This window comes from Equus caballus, chromosome 21 (assembly GCF_041296265.1).
Source record: "Equus caballus isolate H_3958 breed thoroughbred chromosome 21, TB-T2T, whole genome shotgun sequence".
Classification (NCBI taxonomy): Eukaryota; Metazoa; Chordata; class Mammalia; order Perissodactyla; family Equidae; genus Equus; species Equus caballus.
Window position 1 is genome coordinate 10,227,945 of NC_091704.1, and position 21,356 is coordinate 10,249,300.

Consider the following 21,356-nt stretch of genomic DNA (forward strand, 5'->3'; position numbering starts at 1 on the left):
TGAAGGTATTTCTGTGGTGCATATAATGACAGGTTCGCAAAAGGTTAGAAGACTGTTTTAGAAAGATTTAAGCAGCAATTGTGTGTGAGAAGAGTGAAAAAATAAAAATACCTGAAAAAAGTTAAGTAGAATTGGTTATAATTATTCATACAGTGTGTGTTGAATTTCTTGTAAGCATTGCAAATGTAAGAAATGTTTCTAAGTGTGTTTATAACTAATTAGACATTTAAGATGTAGTGAATACTGGCTTATAATTGAACTGCAATATACACAAAATTGGTGACTATTACAGATAGAGTTTAGGAGGACACAAATGTGCAAGAGACAGAGTATGTCTACAAACTGTTCAGGTGGTATTAATGGAGACAGAAAGAAGAATGTCTTGTTCTTTGAAGAAGGAATAAAGAAAGAAAAATAAATAGATGTGAAAATAGAGAATTATCGATATGCTATTGTGTAGCCAAAGAAATCTCCCTAAAAGTTCTTGCTAAGAAAATGAGAAAGATAAATTTTATATAAACAATAATAGTCTAGAGATGAAGTAGGAGTAGTCTTTCTTCCCTCCAGTAGTATTTACTTATTTAAGAAATACTTACATGATACACACTGTATCCCAGCTAATGTTCATACTTTATAAATATGATCTCACTTAGTTTTAATAACACTCTATAATATATATATTATAAATATTCAAATTTTAAGAGTGGAAAATAAGTCATGGAGAAATTAATAATTGCCCAAGATCATGCAGCTAAAGTAATCTGTCACAGGCATTTGAGCTATGCTCTTGCACTCTTCTCTATCTTGCTTCTTGAGTAAAATGGCCTATATCTTTTGGACACACATCATTTTTAGAGATGGAGTGGGGGAAGAGCATATCAATGAGGAGCTACTTCCACTTCAATTCACCATTATTAGAATAAGGCCTACTTAACAGACTTCTCATAATTGATTTTTCAATGTCTTCTGTTGACCTGACATTTGACTAACTCTGTCTCATTTCCACAAATGCGTGCTTCCCTCTACACTTCGATAGACAGAATTTTTATTAGCATAGTGGTGTGATATGCTGAGTTCCATGGAAAAATAATGAAAATGATATTGATGTCTCAAAAATTCATGAGTCTTTCATGATCATACTGTAATTATAAAGGGATGATCTACACCACAGGAATTGACTTGTTGCCTTACTTGATTATGTGACTTGACAAACTCTCATGTTTCTACTATGTAGCTTATTATGTCTGTTAACAATACATTTTGCATTAAAATTTTCTCTCATGTTGCATTGTATATAGCGAAATATTCATCATGGCATGGGAGAATCAAACCATCAACTCAGGCTTCATCCTGCTAGGAATCTTCAATCATAATCCCACCCACATCTTTCTCTTTTCTCTGGTCTTGAGCATCTTCACAGTGGCCTTCATGGGAAACACTGCCATGGTTCTCCTCATCTACCTGGACACTCAGCTCCACACTCCCATGTACTTCCTCCTCAGCCAACTGTCCCTCATGGACCTCATGCTCATTTGCACCACTGTACCCAAGATGGCTTTCAATTACTTGTCTGGCAAGAAGTAAATCTCTCTGGCCAGTTGTGGAACCCAGATATTTTTCTATGTGTCCCTGCTTGGAGCTGAATGTTTCCTGTTGGCTGCAATGGCCTATGACCATTATGTTGCCATCTGCTACCCATTGCGATACTCAATTCTCACGAGCCAGAAAATCTGTGGTCTCATGGCAGCCTCTTCCTGGATTCTTGGCTCCCTTGATGGTATAATTGAAGTGGCAGTTGCATTATCCTTCTCATATTGCGGTGCCCGGGAAATTCCTCATTTTTTCTGTGATGTCCCTGCCCTGCTCACTCTCTCATGCACTAACACATTACTGTTTCAAAGGATGATATTTATCTGCTGTGTTATTATGCTTCTCTTCCCTGTAGCCGTAATCATTGCTTCTTATGTTCATGTTATTCGCGCTGTCATTCGCATGGGAACTGGAGATGGTCGCCGCAAAGCTTTCACCACCTGTTCCTCCCACATCATGGTGGTGGGAATGTACTATGGAGCCGCCATGTTCATATACATGCAACCCACTTCAGATCGTTCCCCGACCCAGGACAAGATGGTATCAGCTTTCTACACCATTTTTACACCCATGCTGAATCCCCTCATCTACAGCCTTCACAACAAGGAAGTGGCCAGAGCTTTCACAAAGGGAAGGTCAAGCCTGGAGAGTAAGTTGCCCAATAATCTTTATGCTTTGCTTTTTCCCCTATATTCTTTGCTGTATGTTTAAATTGATGTATTCAACCAATACAATTCAGTATCTAATATTTACCCATTGTTATAGATTTATGGCAACTACATAGGATTCAGCTATGAAAAACTGCATTCTTTTTTTGAAATATTTCATTTTTCATAATAAATTCAACATACGGTTATAAGGAAATATTTATTGTAAGACAAAATGCACAATTTATATATATTTTAAATAATATCAGTTAAAAAATGAGAGACATTTTCCCATCCTAATACACATTGCTTGACTGTACTGATTAAACTTAGTATTTTAACATGTCATAGACATAACTTTGGCAAAAAAATTATTCTACTGGGTCTAATATCGTACCTTGGACTGTTCAATTTTTTAAAAATAGCCAATCTTCTTATATGCAAAGTTTTAGGTATGTATTTTAGATCATTATAAAAATAAATTTATCTTAACTGGATTGAGAAAACAGAAGTATTAGATTGAGGGGTAGGCATATGGAGCTTTATGTGTACCGAACACTGTCCTCCGAATATCAGAGGATTGAGGAGCTCCCATTTATTTCCTTCGTCTATAGACATTAACCTTATAAATGGGTGACTGAAATCTGAATATGAATCTTTAAAGTCTAGATTTCCCATCCTTAGATTTTCTAATCCATATATGGGTAATATATGACAATTGCCTGAAAACATGATAATTGTTTTAATGAAGTCTTGTTTTTATGTAGTGTATATTTTTCATAAATCTCATGTCACAACTCCATACATATTGTTGTATACATATTATATTGTTATATATAATTATGGAGATTCTGGTGTTTTTATGAGAAAAGAATCTTTATATCATAATATGAATATGAACTGTTCTGTTAAAACTCTATTACAAAATCCTCATTGTATTTTTTTTTCTTTGCTGCATAACAAATTACCACAAATTTGGGCACTCTAAATAGTAACCATTTATTATTTCAGTTTATATGGGTCATTATTTCCAGCATGGCTAACTGGGTATTCTGCTCAAGGTACCAACAGGTAGCAATCCAGGTGTTTGCTGGGGCTGCAGTTTTATGTGAGGCTCAAGGTCATCTTCCAACTCACATGGTTGTTGAAATAATTCATTTACCTGCAATTAATATTCATATGAATAACATATGGTTCCTTGCTTTTCCAAGACCAGCAGGAGAATCTCTCTGACCTCAGGGAAGACCTAAGTCCTTTTATAAAGACTGCCATTGATTAACCCAGGCCAATCCAGGATCATCTCCCTTAGATTACTTTAAGTCAACTGATATGGGATCTTAATTAAGCTGCACAATTAACTCTTATCTTAGAGGCTAACCTAATCAGGCACCTAACTCCAGAGAATAGAGATCATGGGAGACAGTTTAGGATTTTTCCAGCCAAACACACCCAGATTACTTACAGGCTCCTATCCACAAAAACCATGAAAATACAATTGCAACTATTTATCCTGTCAGTAATTTAAGAAAACATTGGTAATGTCCAAATGCTTGAACGGATTAAATAAACTTTTAGAAACTCTTTAAAGTTTTTATGCTCTTATTTAATGGATCAACATATAATTTATGGAATTTGATTATACTCATAATTTGTCTATAACATATAATTTGTCTTCTACTTAACATATAACATTCAACATAATGAATAGGAAAGATGTAACATTATGAACCTCATAAACACTTATGGATGCTGTATTCCATATTCTTTCCATTTTCAGTTCTATAAGACAATTGAAATAGATATTGCCCTTCTAGGATTCTCTGCACAAGTAATAGGTAAGAAAAGAATGAGTGAGTTTAATAAGATAATACCATAATGCATTCTTTTTTACTTTATTAAAATTAAGTCTACACTAGAAGCAAAATTTCTCACTGATAGTCTTGTTTGACAATTTTTCTTGAAAGTGAATTCAATCATGGGTAAAACAAGTTGTTTTACTTTTGGACAAAAGGTGATGAAAATAACAATAAGTACTGTATTACCCTCTCAAAATAAGTGCTACTAATTATACAGGAAAGCAGACGTGATTATTTTGAAATATATCCTTGGTAAAAGATTGATGGCTTTAATATTAGTAATATAATTACATCTTTTCATACAGAAAAATCAAGACTTCAAATGATACTTCAAGAATGGTACTTCAAGAATGGAACTATTATAACACTAGAGGTCACTCACAGATAATTATGGTTGAGAAATATATTTAATCTCTATATAAAGGAAACCTAAACCTTCAATACTCTTATTAAAAACAGTGAAAAAATGAGAGTAATATTTCGGTTATAAATTTGTTCAAACCCCTTTGAATCACATGGAAAAATTTCATAGCTTCTGTTTGAATACACAGCATAAAAGAGGAGATTCAGAGCAAGATGCCTGACTAGGAGATTCCAGCTCACAGATCTATGGAAACAGTGATTTTGATATTATCTATGGACAGAAATACCTCTGTGGGAACACAAGAGTCCAGTGGAGACATTCCAGCCTCCAATCAAGCAAACAAATCCAAGAATAGACAGGGAGCAGGTAGGAACAGTTAAGCTATACCCATGACCCCCTCCCCCAAAGGACCACAGCTGAGGGCTAAGAGAGATCCGCTTTGCTTGCAAATTCTCCCAAGGGGAAAAGTGAGAGCAGAGGGAGAACCTGCTTCCTCAGCCTCACAGGGCATTGACCAAAAGGCCCACTTGTGGTTTGTCTCACCCAGATTATTGAGAAGATAGACATGGCTGAATAGTCTGGGGATGCTAGTAGCAGGGAAAAGGGGTGAGGGCCCACAGCAGCCACCACACAGATCGTCAAAACCAGCTGCAGGTTCTACTTGCTGGCTTCAGGACTCTTCCAAAAGGTCTACCAATAAACCCTGGGGGTCAACTCACTTGCAGCCCCCCAAAGGACTGGCACATGCCCCACCACTGCACACACCTCTCCACGATGGTGCATGTTAACCCTGCAGATGGTGTATATGCATTCCAACAGATGGCGTACAAGCCTGTTCAGATGGCACATGGGAATCAGCAGCCAGCTTGACTCTGTGCTATTGGGAGAAGGCATGCAATTTTTAACCCTACAGGGTAGTGCCCTGTGAAAAACACATGAAACCTTTCAGCACCCAGCCTGGCTATGCGGGATTGAGAGAAGGGACATGATCCCTGACTTCCCTACAAGAAGTTAAAAAAAAGGAGTGGGATGAGTGAATCCATAAAAAATACCTGAGATACCTTTTTAATAACAGGACTGACTGGTAAAGATCTTTTTATCCTGAAAACAGTCAGTGAGGACTGGAAAAGGAGACTACTTCTTCAAAGATAAAACAGCAATGCAAGACTTCAACGACTGTGGGAAATCATGGAAACAACCCCACCAAAAGAAGAAAATGATTCTGCAGTGGCTGACCCCAAGGAAAGGGAGATCTAAGTACTGCCTGAGAAATAATTCAACATAGTCATCTTTTTTTTCACCCCAACATTGTTGGACTTAGAAATTTTAACCATCTAAGAGGGTGTAAGGTAATATCTCTTTGTGGTTTAAATATACATTTATCCAATTATTATTGATACTGAGGTTTTTTCTTTTTTTCATGTATTTATTGGTATTTTATATATCTTCCTTAGGAAAGGGCCTATTCAAAACTGTTCTGCAAATATTTTTACCAAGCTTGTGGCTTGCCTTTGAGTTTTCCGAAGAGTGTCTTTTGAAGAGCAGATGTTTTTCATTTTAATGAGCTCCAACTTATCAAACTTTTTCTCCTTTATATGTAGTGCATTTTAATGTCCTTTAAAAAACTTTGCCTACTGTAGGGTCAAGAAGATGTTCTCTTACGTTTTCTTCTAAGAGCCACATAGTTTTACCTCATACGTTTAGCTGTGTACACATCTTGAATATATTTTGGTGTATAGTATGAGTTAGATGTGGATATCTAGGTGTCTCAACATTGTTTATTAAAAAGATTTCCCTTCCCCATTAGATCACATTATTATCATTGTTGAAAATAAGTTGACTCTATTTGTGTGGATTTATTTTGATATTTTCTAATCTGTACCACTGACCCATGTGTCCATCCTAAAAAAAAACACATGGCTTTGATTACTGTAGCTTTATAATAAGTGTTGAAATCAAATAGAATATCTTCCAACTTTATTATTCTTTTTCAAAATATTTTGACTGTTTTAGGTCGTTTGCATTTCCATATAAATTTTAGAATCAGCTTGTCAATTTCTTTAAAAGAAAAATGTTGCTTTGATTTTGTTTGGGATTATGATGAATCAATAGGCCAATTTAGTTGAATGAACATCTTAATAATATTAGCTTTTCCTGTGTATTAACATGGCATATGTCTCTATTTATTAGGTCTCCCTTAGTTTCTCTGCTCCATATTTTGTCATACACAGTGTAAAGATGTAACACATCTTATGTAAAATTTATTCCCTCTTATTTTATGATTTTAATTCAATTTTATGCAAATGATATTTTTATTCCAGTTCCTTGTTGATTGCTTGTTGCTAAAATATATAAATGCAACTAATTTTTGTATATTGAGCTTTGATCCTGTGAAATTGCTAAATTCACTTATTTGTTCTAGTTTTTTTTTCTTTCTGTAGACTTATTATGATGTTCTACATAAGTTATCATGTCATATAAAAATAAAGACACTTTTACTTCTTCCTTTCCAATCTTTCTATTTTTTCCTTACCTCACTGCACTGGCTGGGACGTCCAGCATAATGTAGACTAGAAATGTTAAGGGTAGATTTACTTGCCTTGTTTCTTGGAGGAAATAAACATTTAATGTTTCAGGTATGATGTTTGCTGTGGGTTTTTCATAGATTCCCTTCATCATACTGACAAAATTCCCTTCAATTACTAGTTTGTCAACAGATTTTATGATAAATGGGTGCTGATTTTCTGCATTTTTGGGGAAGATCTTGTAGGGTTCTTTACTCTGATGACATGGTGACCAACATTGGCTAATTTTCTAATGTTAAACTTTGCATTCTTTAAATAAATCACAATTGACCTTTTCACATATTATTAGATTTGATTCACTGACAACTTGCTGATGCTTTTTGTATCCTTGTATACAGGGCTATTTGTCTGTAATCTTGTTTTCTTATGTTGTCCTTGTCAGATTTTGGATCTTTGGATTATCTTTATTAGTCATGTTTTATTTTGTTGATTTCTGCTTTTATCTCTTTATATATTTTCTTCTCAGTTTGATTTAAATTTAGTCTTCATATTCTCACTTCATTAGATAGAAGCTTAAAGAATTGATTTTAAATGTTCCTTCCTTTCTATTATGTTTTATTTTATTTATAGTTTTTATAGTGAAAAGTATATTTTTATTCCAAGAGTATTGTTTTACAGCTGGTAACAGAGAGAAGAGAATTACTAAACTTAGCTATATTGGCATAAAAATAAAATACAGTCTATAGACCAAAATAGATTCAAACAGGGAACTTTGTGTATATTTTTTTCTTTTTTTTCTTTTTAAAATTTATTTGTTTTTTATTGAGGTAACATTGGTTTATAACATTATATAAATTTCAAGTATACATCATTATATTTCAATTTCTGTATAGACTACATCATGTTCACCACGCAAAGGCTAATTACCATCCATCTCCATATGCATCTGCCCTATCACCCCTTTCACCCTCCATCCTCTCCCCTTCCCCACTGGTAATCACCAATCTAAACTCTGTATCTATGTGTTTGTTTGTTTGTTGTTTTTATCTTACCTTCTACTTATGAGTGAAGTCGTACAATATTTGTCTTTCTCCATCTGACTCATTTTGCTTAGCATAATACCCTCAAGGTCCATCCATGTTCTCTCAAATGGCAAGATTTCGTCTTTTTATGCCTCAGAAGTATTCCATTGTATATATATAGCACATCTTCTGTATCCATTCATCCTTTGATGGGTACTTAGGTTGTTTCCAAGTCTTGGCTGTTGTGAATAATGGTGCAGTGAACATAGGAGTGCAACATCTTTGCCTTCATATTTTCATGTTGTTTGGATACGTACCCAGATGTGGAATAGCTGGATAATATGATAGTCCTATTTTTAATTTTTGAGGAATCTCCAGACTGTTTTCTATAGTGGCTGCACCAGTTTGCATTCCCTCTAGCAGTGTATGAGGGTTCCCTTTTCTCCACATCCTCTCCAACACTTCTTATTTCTTGTCTTGTTAATTACAGTCATCTGATGGGCATGAGGTGTTATCTCATGGTATTGATTTGCATTTCCCTAATAATCAGTGATGCTGAGCATCTTTTCATGTGCTTGTTGGCCATCTATATATCTTCTTTGGAAAACTGTTTCTTCAGATCCTTTGCCCATTTTTTAACTGTGTTGTTTATTTTCTTCTTGTTGAGTCATAAGTGGTCTTTATGTATTTTGGATGTTAACCCTTTATCAGCTATATGATTTGCAAATAACTTCTCCCAAGAAACTAGGTTTTTAGGTCATCTTTTTGTTTTATTGATGGTTTACTTTGCTGTGCAGAAGCTTTCCAGTTTGAAGTAGTCCAATATGTTTATTTTTCCTTTTGTTTCCCTTGCCTGGTGAGACATGGTATTCAAAAAAATACTGCTAAAACCAATGTCGAAGTGTGTACTGCCTATGTTTTCTTCTAGAATTTTTATAGTTCAGGTCTTACATTCAAGTCTTTAATCCGTGTTAATTTTTGTGTGTGGGGTAAGATAATTGTTTACTTTCATTCTTCTGCACATGACTGTCCAGTTTTCCCAATACCATTTATTGAAGAGACTTTCCTTTCTCCACTGTATGTTCTTGGCTCCTTTGTCAAAAATTAGCTGTCCATAGGTGTGTGGCTTTAATTTTCGGCTCTCACTTTGGTTCTATTGATTTGTATGTCTGTTTTTATGCCAGTACCATGCTATTTTGATTACTACAGCTTTGTAGTATATTTTGAAGTCAGGGAGTGTGATCCCTCTAGCTTTGTTCGTTTTTTTCCTCAGGATTCCTTTGGCTATTTGCAGTGTTTTGTTGTTCCATATAAATTTCAAGATTCTTTATTCTATTTCCATGAAAAATGTCCTTGGGATTTGATAGAGATTGCATTAGTTTATAGATTGTTTTAGGAATTATGGACAATTTTAACTATGTTCATTTTTACAATCCATGAGCATAGAATATGATTCCATTTCTTTGTGCCTTTCTTGATTTCTTTCAATAATGTTTTATAGTTTTTATTGTACAAGTATTTCCTCTCTTTGGTTAAATTTATTCCTAAGTATTTTGTTCTTTTTGTTGCAATTGTAAATGAGATTTTATTCTTAATTTCTCTTTCTGCTATTTCAGTCAGTGTACAGAATGGTATTTATTTTTTACATTGATTTTGTATCTTGCAACTTTCCTTGTATATGTTTATTATTTCTAATAGCTTTTTGGTGGACTCTTTGAGGTTTTATATATATCAAGTCATGTCATGTGCCAACAGTGACCGTTATATTTCTTCTTTTCCAGTTTGGACCCCTTTTATTATCTATTTTTCTTGCCTAATTGCTCTGGCTAGGACTCCCAATGCTATTTTAAATGAGATTGTCAAAAGTGGACATCCTTGTCTTCTTCTTGTTGTTAGATGGATGGCTTTCAGTTTTTTACCATTGAGCATGATGTTACCTCTGGGTTTGTCATATGTGGCCTTTATTATGTTGAGGTACTTTCCTTCTGTACCCATTTTATTCAGAATTCTTATCACAAATCTATGCTCCATGTTGTCCTATGCTTTCTCTGCATCTATTAAGACAATCATGTAATTTTCATTCTGTGTTTTGTTAATGTTTTGTATCACATTGACTGATTTGTGGATGTGGAAACATCTCTGCATCCCTAGAATAAATCCCACTCGATGGTGATGTATAGTCCTTTAAATGTATTATTGTATTCAATTCACTAACATTTTGTTGAGGATTTTCGTGCCTCCATTCATCAGCGATATTGGCCAATAATTTTCTTTTTTTGTGTCGTGCTTGTTTGGTTTTGGTATCAGGGTAATGTTGGCCTCCGAGAATGAGTTAGGGAGCATCCCATCCTCTTCAGTTTTTTCAAAGAGTTTGAGAAGCGTATTAAATCTTCTCTAAATGCTTGGTAGATTTCAGCAAGGAAGCTGACTGGTCCCAGACTTTATTTTGGATGATCTTGATTACAGTTTTGATCTCATTGATAGTGATTGATCTATTCAGTTTCTCTATTTCTTCTTGATTTAGTTTTGGAAGATTGTATAAGTCTAAGAATTTATCAATTTCTTCTTCATTATCTAATTTGTTGATGTATTGCTTTTTGTAGTATTCTCTGATAATCTTTTGTATTTCTTGGTATATGCAGTAATTTCTTTTCTTTCATTTCTGATTTTATTTATTTGACCCTTTTCTCTTTTTTTATTGGTGAGGCTAGCTAAAGGTTTATCAATTTTGTTTATCTTTTCAAAGAATCAGCTCTTAGTTTCATTGATGTTTTTCTGTTTTTTATTTTGGTCTTCATTTCATTTATTTCCATTCTGATTTTTGTTGTTTCTTTCCTTCTACTGATTTTGGGTTACATTTGTTCTTCTTTTATCTAGTTCCTTTAGATGTATTGTTAAATTGTTTATTGGAAATTTTTCTTGTTTTCTAGGGTAAGCTTTATTGCTATAAACTTTCCTCTTACTACTGCTCTTACTGTATCCCGTAGATTGTAAGTTGCATTTTCATTTTCATTTGTCTCCAGGTATTTTTGTATTTCTCCTTTGATTTCTTCCTTAACACAGCAAGTAAGCCAAGGAGATTGATTTCCTTGGCTTACTTACTTACTGATTTCTAGTTTCATAATGTTGTGGTCAGAAAATATGCTTGATGTTATTTCAATCTTCTTAAATTTATTGAGACTTGTCTAGTGACCTAATATGTGATCTATCCTGGAGAATACCCCATGCGCATTTTGAAAGAATTTATATTCTTCAGTTTTTGGATGGAATGGTCTGTTTATATCTACTAAGTCCATCTACCTTAGTGTGTTGTTCAAGGCCAATGTTTCTTTATCGACCTTCTGTCTGGATGATCTATGCATTGATGTACATGGAGTGTGAAAGTCCCAAATGATTTTTTAACAAATGTTTCAAGACTGCACAATGTGGAAAGGATAGTTTCTTCAACAAATTATTTTTTGAAAATGGAATATCCACATGTGAAGGTTGAATTTGGCTACTTATCTTACAACAAACAAAAATCAACTTAAAGTGTATAAAAGAGTGAAATATAAAATCACAAAATGGGGCACTATTGGAGGAATTCAGAAAAAATAGCTATAAGGCATGGAAAAAATAAACAGCAAAATTTCAAAACTAAGTTATAAGTAATTGCTATAAATGTAAATAGACTATCCTTTCTGAAGAATAATTAGAGCCTGTGGAATGAACAATAGCAACACAAATGATCAAATTACATGTTGTACACAAAAGGTTCACCCCACTTGTACACTGAAAACCAAAAGATATAATTGAAAGAAATTAAAGACAGAGAATAAATGAAATATCACACATTCACGTATTGGAAAACTTAATGTTCCTTGAGAAAACTACCCAAAATCTATAGCTTAAATGCAGTCCTTACCAAATGCTAAGGTTTTTGTTTGCTTTAAGTTTTTTCAGAAATAGAAACACTGAACTTAAAATACATAAGAAATTGCAAGGAAGCCCAAGTCGACAAAACAGTCTTGAAGAAGGAAAAAAAAATATAGGACTTCCGCTTATTAATTTCAGAAGTTTGGACAAATTTGCTGTAAACAACAGAGTATGGTAATAGCATAACGAAAGACATGTAGATCAATGGGATCAAATGGAGAGCTCAAAAAAAAATACATGTGCTTAGGGACAACTGATTTTTTTTTTTCCTGAGGAAGATTAGTCCTGAGCTAACGACTGCCAGTCTTCCTCTTTTTGCAGGGGAAGACTGGCCCTGAGCTAACATCCATGCCCATCTTCCTCTGCTTTTTATGTGGGACGCCTACCACAGCATGACTTGCCAAGCAGTGCCATGTCCACACCTGGGATTCCAACTGACAAACCCCGGGCTGCCCAGAAGCGGAATGTGTGAAATTAACTGCTGCACCACCGGCCGGCCCCTATAGACAACTGATTTTTGACAGGATTGTGAGCTTTTTATGCAACTATTAAAAACTAAGTGACATTTGACATTGACATTTTAGTTTTTATCTCAAGAATTTAGAGAAAAAAGCAGAAAAGCATCCAGAGGTAATGCAAGAAATATTTTTTTTCTTGGTTGACATATATTTTTATTTCTCTTGGGACATACCTAGAAGTAGAATTGCCGAGTCATATAATAATTGTGTGTTTAACTTTTTAAGAAAGTGCCAAACTGTTTTCTTGAAGGAATTTACCATTTTTCATTTCTACTAATAATGTATAGGTTTCAATCACATCACTGTCTATGCTTGGTACTGTTTTTAATTTTAACCACTCTTGTGGATGTGTGTGATTTTAGTTTGTATTTTTCTGATGACTAACTTTATTGAGCGTCTTTTCATGTGTCATTCATGTATCTTCACATATCTTCACTTTGAAGTGTCTGTTCAAATCTTTTTCTCACTTTTAAAGTGGATTGTTTATATTCTTATTGAATTTTAAGAGTTCTTTATATATTCTGGATACAAGGATTGTGTGAGCTATATGTTTTACAAATATTTTCTTCCAGACCGTAACTCATCTTTTCATTTTATTAATGGTATTTTTTGAAGATCAGAAGATATTAATTCTGAGGAAGTCTAATTTATCAAAATTTTTGTATGATTAGTACATTATGAGTGTGAGAAATTTTTACCTACCTCAAAATTGTGAATACTTTCTCCTATATTTTGTTCTAAAAGACTTACAGTTTTAGCTTTTACATTAAAGTCTACGAAATATTTCAAATTGACTTTTGTGTACAATGTTAGACAGAGATTGAGATTAATTTCTTTCTCAAATGGGCATTTCATTATTGTAACACCATTAAAAGACTATTTTTTCCCAATTGACTTACTTGACCTCTTTGGCCATAAACATTTGATCAATTTCTAGACTATTTTATTTATCTATCTGTCTACCTTGATGCCTACCTACAAAAATGTCTGTTGACATTTTAATTGGAATTGTATTGAATATATATATCGTTTTGGAGATAAATGATACCTTAATGATCTTGAGTTTTGAAATCCATGAACATGGGATCTCTCTCTATTTATTCAGGTCTTCTTTAATTTTTTCAGAAATTTTTCTCAGTGTTCAGGTCTTACAGGTATTTTTTAAAATTTATGCTAAGATATTTCATGTGATGATAAGTAGTATTTATTTATTTTTTTAACATTTTATCGAGATTATGATAGGTTACAAACTTGTAAAATTTCAGTTGTACATTATTGTCTGTCAGTCGTGTTGTAGGTACACCCCTTCATGCTTTGTGTCCACCCCCCTTTCCCTTGGTAACCACTAATCTGTTATCTTTGTCCACATGTTTAACTTCCACATATGGGTGGAGTAATACAGAGATTGTCTTTCTCTATCTGTTTTATTTCACTCAACATAGTATCCTCAAGATCCATCCATGTTGTTGTGAATGGGACTATTTTATCCTTTTATATGGCTGAGTAGTATTCCATAGTTATGGTATATATATATATATATATATCTTCAACCAATAATCAGTTGATGGGCACCTAGGTTGCTTCCATGTCTTAGCTATTGTAAATAATGCTGCAATGAACATAGCGGTGCATGGGACTTTTGGAATTGCTGATTTCAAGTTATTTGGATCAATATTCAGTAGTGGGATGGCTGGGTCGTACAGTATTTCTATTTTTAATTTTTTGAGAAATCTCCATACCGTTTTCAATAGTGGTTGCCCCAGTTTGCATTCCCACCAACAGTGTATGAAGGTTACTTTTTCTCCACAACCTCTCCAAGATTTGTTACTTTTTGTTTTGGTTATTTTTGCCATTCTAAAGGGTGTAAGGTGATATCTTCTTGTAGTTTTGATTTTCATTTCCCTGATGATCAGTGATGATGAACATCTTTTCATGTGCCTATTCACCATCTGTATATCTTCTTTGAAGAGATATCTGTTCATGTCTCCTGCCCAATTTTTGATCAGGTTGTTTGATTTTTTGTTGTTGAGTTGTGTGAGTTCTTTATATAGTATGGCGATTAACCCGTTGTTGGATATATAATTTGCAAATATTTTTTCCCAGTTAGTGGGTTGTTCTTTTGTTTCAATCCTGTTTTCCCTTGCCTTAAAGAAGCTCTCTAGTCTGATGAAGTCCCATTTGTTTATTCTTTCTGTTGTTTCCCTTTTCTGAGAAGACATGGTGTCCGAAAAGATCCTTTTAATACTGACGTCAAAGAATGTACTGCCTATATTTTGTTCTACAAACGTTATGGTTTCAGGTCTTACCTTTAGGTCTTTGATCCATTTTGAGTTTATTTTGATGAATGGTGAAAAAGAATAGCCAACTTTCATTCTTTCACATGTGGCTTTCCAGTTTTCCCAACACCATTTGTCGAAAAGACTTTCTTTTCTCCATTGTAGGCCCTCAGCTCCTTTGTCAAAGATTAGCTGTCCTTAGATGTGTGGTTTTATTCCTGGGCTTTCAATTATGTTCCACTCATCTGTGCCCGTGTTTTTGTACCAGTACCATGCTGTTTTGATTACTATAGCTTTGTAGTATGTTTTAAAGTCAGGGATTGTGATGCCTCCAGCTTTGTTCTTTTTTCTCAGGATTGCTTTAGCAATTCTGGGTCTTTTGCTGCCCCATATGAATTTTAGGATTCTTTCTTATATTTCTTTAAAGAATGTCATTGGGATTATGATTGGGATTGCATTGAGTCTGTAGATTGCTTTAGGCAGTATGGACATTATAAGTATGTTTATTCTTTCAATCCATGTACATGCATTTCCATGCACATTTTGTATTCATAAATTTCCATCTCATTTTGTCTTCATCAATTTCTTTCAAGAAAGTCTTGTAGTTTTTGTTGTATAGGTCTTTCACTTCCTTGGTCAAATTTACCCCAAGGTATTTTATTCTTTTTGTTGTGATTGTGAATGGGATTGTCTTCTTGAGTTCTTTTTCTGTCAGTTTGTATTAGAGTATAGCAATGCTACTGATTTATGTAAGTTGACTTTATACCCTTCAACCTTTCTGTAGTTGTTGATTATTTCTAAAAGCTTTTCAATGGATTCTTTGTCTTTTTCTATATATAAGGTCATGTCTTCTGCAAACAGTGAGCGTTTCACTTCTTCCTTCCCTATTTGGATTCCTTTGATTCCTTTCTCCTGCTTAATTGCTCTGGCCAAAACATCCAGTGCAATGTTGAATAAGAGTGGTGAGAGTGGACACTCCTGTCTTGTTCCTGTTCTTAGAGGGATGGCGTTCAGTTTTTGCCCACTGAGTATGATGTTGGCTGTGAGATTGTCATATATGGTGTTTATTATGTTGAGGTACTTGCCTTCTATACCCATTTTAGTGAGATTTTTTCTCATAAATGGATCTTGGATCTTATTGAATGCTTTCTCTGCCTCTGTTGAGATGATCATGTGGTTTTTGTTTCTAATTTTGTTAATGTGGTGTATCATGTTGATTGACTTGTGGATGTTGAACCATGCCTGTGTCCCTGGGATAAATCCCACTCAATCATGGTGTATGATCCTTTTAATGTATTGCTGTATTCGGTTTGCCAGAATTTTGTTGAGGATTTTTGCATCTATGTTCATCAGTGATATTGGCCTGTAGTTTTCCTGCTTTGTGTTGTCCTTGTCTGGTTTTGGGATGAGGGTGATGTTGGCTTCATAGAATGTGTTAGGGAGTGCTCCATCTTCCTCAATTTTCTGGAATAGTTTGAGAAGGATAGGTATTAAAGTTTCTTTGAAAGTTTGGTAGAATTCTCTAGAGAAGCTGTCTGGTCCTGGATTTTCATTTTTGGGGAGATTTTTGCTTGCTGTTTCAATTTCTTTACTTCTGATTGGTCAATTCAGATTCTCTGTTTCTTCCTGATTCAGTTTTGGGAGCTTGTAAGAGTCTAAGAATTTATCCATTTTTTCTAGACTGTCCAATTTTTTGGCATATAGTTTTTCATAATATTCTCTTATAATCTTTTGTTTTTCCGTTTTATCTGTTGTGATTTCTCCACTTTCAACTCTAATTTTATTTGTGTCTTCTCTCTTTTTTTCTTAGTGAGCCTGGCTAAGGGTTTGTCAATTTTGTTTATTTTCTCAAAGAGCTACCTCTTTGTTTCATTGATTCTTTCTACTGTCTTTTCTCTTTCAATTTTGTTTATTTCTGCTCTATTTTTTATTATTTCCCTCATTCTACTGACATTGGTTTTTATTTATTCCTCTTTTTCTAATTCTGTTAGCTTTAATTTGAGATTGCTTACTTGAGATTTTTCTTGCTTATTGAGGTGGGCCTCCATTGCAATGAATTTACCTCTTAGGACCACTTTTGTTGCATCCCAAATGAGTTGATATTGTCTGTTTTCATTTTCATTTGTCTCCAGATAATATTTGATTTCTACTTTAATTTTTTCAATTATCCACTGGTTGTTCAGTAGCATGTTATTTAATTTCCACATTTTTGCCCCTTTCCTAGCTTTATTCTTGAGTTGATTTCTAGTTTCATGGCATTGTAGTTGGAAATGATGCTTGATATTATTTCAATCTTCTTGAAGTTGTTGAGGCTTGCTTTGTTTCCCGTTTGGTCTATCCTTGAGAATGTTCCATGTGTACTTGAGAAGAATGTGTAACCTGCTGTTTTTGGATGGAGTGTTCTTTATATATCTATTAAGTCCATCTCGTCTAGTTTTTCATTTAATTCTACAATTTCCTGGTTAACTTTCTGTCTGTATGATCTATCCATTGGTGTTATTGGGGTGTTGAGGTCCCCTACTATTATTGTATTGTTGTTGATATCTCCTTTTAGTTTTGTTGATAGTTGTTTTATGTACTTTAGTGCTCCTGTGTTGGATGTGTATATATTTATAAGTGTCATGTCCTTTTGGTGGTGTCCCTTTTATCATTATAAATGGCCCCTCTTTGTTTCTCTTTACCTTTTTGCTTTGAAGTCTACTTTGCCTGATAAAAGTATGGTGACACCTGCTTTCTTATCTTCATTATTAGCTTGGAGTATCATCTTCCATCACTTCACTCTGAGTCTGTGTTGGTCTTTGTGGCTGAGGTGTTTCTGGAGGCAGCATATTGTTGGATCTTGTTCTTTAATCCATCCTGCCACTCTGTGTCTTTTGATTAGAAAGTTCAATCCATTTACATGTAGAGTTATTATTGACATGTGGGGGCCTAATGCTGCCATTTTATCACTTGTTTTCTGGTTCTCCTGCATTTCCTTTGTTTCTCATCCCATGATTTTTGGACTATCAATTCAGGTAGGTAGTTTTCTATATTGGCTTTCTTCTTATTTGTAATTTGTGTCTCTATTCTTGTTATTTGTTTAGTGGTTACCACGTGGTTTGTATAAAACATCTCATAGATGAGATAGTCCATTTTCTTACAGTCTGTTATTTCCTTAGATTAATCCATTCTATCCCTTTCCTCTTCTCTTTCTACATTGTTATTGTCAGATCTTTCTTTTCTTCCTTCTTGTGTTTTGAGTTTGAGGTTAAAATAAGAAGATTATATTTATTCTTGGTGCTTCCCTTTCTTTTACATTTAATGTTATATTTAGATTTGCTAACCTATTCTGATGCAAAGTTGCAATTTTCTGATTTTTTCTTTCTACTTATCTCCTTTGTTCTGGGTTTTGTAACCCCTTTCCTTCCTTTTTTTTTTTTTTTCCAGGTATGAAGGTTTTCCTGAGCATTTCTTGAATGTGGTTCTTGTCACAATGAACTCCCTTAACTTTTGTTTATCTGGGAAAGTTATTATTTCTCCATCATATTTGAAGGATGTTGTTGAGTTTTGCAAGCTTCACTACTATCTGCCTTTGAGTTGGCCTTTTTACATTGATAAAGTGTGGAGATCTATTAACTTTTGTCACATGGATTTCCATCTCTTCCCCCAGGTTTGGGAAGTTCTCAGCCATCATTTCTTTTAACAGGCTTTCTGCCCCCTTCTCCTTCTGGGATACCTATAATCCTTATGTTGCATTTCCTAATTGAGTTGGATATTTCTTGGAGAGTTCTTCATTTCTTTTTAGTCTCAGTTCTCTTTCCTCCTCTATCCAAAGCATTTCTATATTCTTATCCTAAAAATTGGTAATTAGGTCCTCTATGTTATCAATACTACTGTTCAGAGAGTCCAGATTTTTTCTTAATCTCCTCCATTGATTTCTTCATCTCCAACATTTCTGATTGGTTCTTCTTTATAGTATCAAGCTCTTTTGTGACATAGCTCCTGAACTCGTTGAGTTGTCTATCTGTATTCTGTTTTAACTCATTGAATTTTTTAATGATAGCTCTTTTGAATTTGTTGTCATTTAGGTTATAGATTTCAGTGTCTTTGGGATTGTTTTCTTGGTACTTATAATTTTCCTTCTGTTCTGAAGATTTAATATATATTTTTTCATACTGCTTGATTGCATGGATTTGTGACTCCACATAGAAACAGAATTTGGTTACTGCTTCCACTTGCTTCTATTGGTGGGGAGTGGGCAGCAGCTGTGTAACCTGCACTGACAAGGATCCCTGTCAGCTGCTCCTGACTGAGCCTGGGCCCCTCACTGTGATCTCAGTGGCCCTGTGAGGTCCCCTGTCATCTGTGGGGGCAATCACAATGGGACCTCAGGTTGCTGGTGTCTACTCTCACAGAACACCTAGACATGCCCTCTCCTTAGGGTCTGCAGTGGTATTATGGGCTTTCACAGCAGCGGGGAGCAGGTTCACCTAGACTAGCAGCTCTGCCGCCATCAGGTCCCACAGGATCTCACTTGCCCACTCTGGGCTGCAGCAGAGCTATGGGTATCTAATGCAGCCTGTGGTTAGCTTCCACAGCTGCACCACATCTGCCCTAGGGCATCCCAGCCTTTGTGGTTGCTGGGTGGGGCCTATCCACTAAGACCAAGTAGAGGATTTCCCGGTGGCTGCTGTGGGACTGTTGATTATCCCTCTGGGCCGAAGAGCAGTCATACTGGGGCTCCAGATTGTCACTGCCCACTCATGTGGTCTTGCTCGGTCTCCCTTGCCACCTTGGGGCCACAGCAATACTGTGTGTGCTAAATGCAGTTGGAAGGTTGTTATGTTGGCCAAGCCCCTTTTGTCCCAGGGCCTCCCAGCCTTTGTGATTGTCAGGTGGGGCCTCTCCACTAAGGCCAAGTAGAGGCTTTCCCTGCAGCTGCCATGGGACCATGGGTTTTCCCACTGGACTAAGGAGCAATCACAGTGGGCTTAAGGCTGTAGTCATCTGTTTCCACATTCATGCCACCGATGCATGCACATGCCTGCCCTTAGTGCCATGGCGATGCTATGAGCATGTCAGCGAGGAGAGAGTCACTTGCAAGTATTAGGCTGTCCGGCAGCAGAGAGTTTTCACCTATCTCCACTTCCTCCTGGGGGAAGTCTGTCCAACTTCCAATGTATAGCAGCACAGGTCTCTCAGACTTCCTGAGCTACTGTGTGGCTATCCTTTGTTGAATGATGAATGTCCAATTAGTTATAGGTCAAAGGGGGAGAGACAAAGAAAACTGCTCACTGTGACATGTTGCTGACGTCACTCCAATACAAGAAATATTTTAACAAATATAATAGAAATCAATTGGTAATAAACACACAACAGGAGGAAAAATCCAAATGCTGTGTCATGTTAAAGTTTAATAAAAATAATGGACTAGAAATACTGATCAAGAAGAAAACACTTATAATGATGTTAGGAGGAATAATGAGAAATGAATAGGAGCCTAATTACTTCAAAATACTTAAAAACTCCATGTCCAATGTTACACAATTCAGACAATATTTGCAATTTTCTTTAAAAATTAAAAACAAATAGAATAAGAACTGTAAAATCTGGATGTCTATAATTATTAAATAAATACAATGGATTATAAAAAGCATTTAACCACAAGCATAAAACAAAACAAAAAATACAGGTAAAAACAAGAAAAATGCACGAAATATTTCAATTGGCACTTTACTAAGTGAATATCCAAATGATCAATAAGCAAATAAATATATTCTGGGTATCATTAGTAACCTAGAAAATGCAACCAAGCTACAGTGAAAATTCACCACAGGTATTAGATAGCTAACAATGCAATAATTTAAAAGTTTGTGTTGAGAAACCATATCACTCAGCAATGCCAATGACAGTTATATATGTGTATAATTTTAATTCAATATCTACTAATTACCAATATGCATATTTTTCTCCTGCGCATACCCAACACCAATGAACATCAAAAGTATGTCTATAGCCTCCCTATTTGTTAAACCAAATATCTGTAAAAACCAAATGCCAATCGATCGTTGAGTAGATGTGGCTGGTTTATACAAGGCAATACTATTTAGCATTTAGACTGAGCGATTTACATCTACACATAAAAATGTGGATGAATCTCCCCAACATAATGCTGAGTGAGACACAATAGAATACATACAGTATCATTATATTTATATAACACAAAAATGAGCAAAAAAATACGAGGTATCAAGAGCTAGAATAGCAGTCAATGCTTAGGATCATTAAGGGAGGGGTTTGGATGAAACCAACATTTAATTTATTAATCTGGGTGCTCGTTACATTAGTGTGTTGGCTTTGTAAAACTCTGAATGTACGGTAATCCTTAATGAAACTTAAATTAGGCACTAATTTTTATATCCCACTCTCTATTTTTTCATTGTATACAAAACGTATCACAACTAATTGCTTGTTTAACTTACTCATAAATACATTTAAATAGAGAGATTGCTGCATTGCTAATGTGAACACTGTTCACTCCAGAGAGGACACGTGCATTATGCCAGGGACTATGCTGGTGCTTTTACACATTCTTTCTTAATATCATAACAGGGTTAAGTTAGTGTCATCCACTTCAAGGTCAGGCACGGGAAACCTGAAGACC

General features: G+C 35.0%; 1 pseudogene; it reads left to right on the forward strand.

The window, feature by feature from the left end:
- The first annotated feature begins 1,305 nt into the window (after positions 1–1,305).
- LOC138919971 (olfactory receptor 2M3-like) lies at positions 1,306–2,301 on the forward strand (annotated as a pseudogene).
- Positions 2,302–21,356: the final 19,055 nt, after the last annotated feature.